Source organism: Otolemur garnettii, unplaced genomic scaffold (assembly GCF_000181295.1).
Source record: "Otolemur garnettii isolate 467f Iridium unplaced genomic scaffold, OtoGar3 scaffold00102, whole genome shotgun sequence".
Taxonomy (NCBI): Eukaryota; Metazoa; Chordata; class Mammalia; order Primates; family Galagidae; genus Otolemur; species Otolemur garnettii.
The window spans coordinates 2,816,867-2,818,771 of NW_003852497.1; positions in this window are offsets into that span (position 1 = coordinate 2,816,867).

The window sequence follows — 1,905 nt, forward strand, 5'->3', positions numbered from 1 at the left end:
GAAGGAAGGAAGGGAGGGAAGGAAAGAAGGAAAAGAGAATCTGTCACAACCCAAAAAACATTTGTGGTGCTCTAAGGCAGGGTGGCCTCCATTCAATCTGATTTAATTCAGGTGTCACAGAGCATTCCCTGGGGTGTCCAGGCTCACTCTGTTGAGGTTCACATCCCTAGTAATAACTCTGGTATGGGCTAAAAGAGTAATCCCCAAACTTTGTTATACACTAGAATCGCCTGAGGATATTTTAATCCCAAGTCTGGGTCACGCTGCATCTTAATTAAATCAGAATGTCTGGGGGTGGAAACCAGACTTCAGTGTTTTTTAAAAATCCTCAGGTGATTCCATGGTGAATTCCAAGTTTGAGAACCACTGGGTTAGAGAAAAATGAAGGTCACAAGATCATCACAATGTCACTCAATGGTGAGGCAAGCAGCATTCCCGTTCTGACAGGATAAATGCAAGTGCAGGTCCCCAGTCGCTTATCTGACATCCTCAGGGACGGGTGTGTTTCACTCGTTGGTTTTTTGGGATTTTGGACATTGCAAAGCACATGTGCTGATGGAACACCCTGGCCAGGGGGGAAGCACGGAGCAGTAGGAAACACTTGTTTTCAGAGCTTTGGGGATTTCAACCTTGTGGATGACAGAAGAGGACCCTCTGTGAGCCGAAGCGTCCGCAGTCCAAACCAGAAGCCAAAGCAACACTCCTCACAGCAATCAGCAGCAGTGGCCCCTGTAAGGCTGACAAGGATGAGCGTGAGTAGAGACCCCACCCTTCTCAGCACAGCCCACATCTGCATCCCTGACCTCTAAGAACAGTCCTTATACATGAGCTAATACATTTTCTAAGAGCTGAATTTTCTTTGTGTATGTTTACACACACACACACACAAACCTACATACCTACATGCCAACCTTTTGGGACCTATATCTTAAGGAATTAAGAATAATTAACAGATGGATCACTGTGGCTCAAGCCTGTAATCCTCACACTCTGGGAAGCCAAGACAGGAGGATCATTTGAGCTCAGGAGTTTGAGACCAGCCTGAGCAAGAGCAAGACCCCATCTCTACTAAAAACAGAAAAATTAGCCGGGAGTTGTAGTGTGCACTTGTAGTTCTAGCTACTCAGGAGGCTCAGGCAGAAGGATCCCTTGATCCCAGGAGTATGAGGTTGCTGTGTTGTAAGCTAGGCTGAGGCCATAGCATTCTAGCCTGGGGCAACAGAGTGAAAAGCTGTCTCAAAAAAAAGGAGAGAGTAATTAATAGTCACAGATGCCATGGCATGTACTTATTAAGGCTGTCAGACACAGAATGTGTGGTCCTCGGTACCCCACCCCTCAGTATCTTTTAAACCAGTTGTGGTTCGGCAGCTTGCCGTTCTAGCAGCCAATCTCATCACACCCGGAACAGAGCACGCTGAGTCAGATATTGGATTTCTATTCTCTGGTGGAGCTCCTCACTAATATTAATCAGATGAGGAGGAAACTCACGGATTTTTACTAGAGAAAGATGTGCATAGTCAACGAGAACAGGGCAAGCCAAAGATGGAAGCTTTTAATCTAGAGCTTTAAAGAAAATACAGCTCTCTAGGATGGGGTGGAAGAGCCAGGCTGCCTGTGCAGCCTTGGTGCTCCACAGCTGGTGGGCAGCCCCCTCTAACTGGGCTCTCTAGGAATCAGGTAGGATCACTCAAAGACAAGAGCGTGAAGTTAGAAGAATCATCTGTGCAGACTCAGTTCCCAAGACTTCCTGCAGGAACTCATTGAAAAATTGTCAGCTTCACCTGATGCTCTAAGTCAGCGGTTCTCAGCCTGTGGGTCACAACCCACAGGAACTGTATTAAAGGGCCACAGCATTAGGAAGGTTGAGAACCACTGCTCTAACCACTTCCACTCCCTCACCCAGAG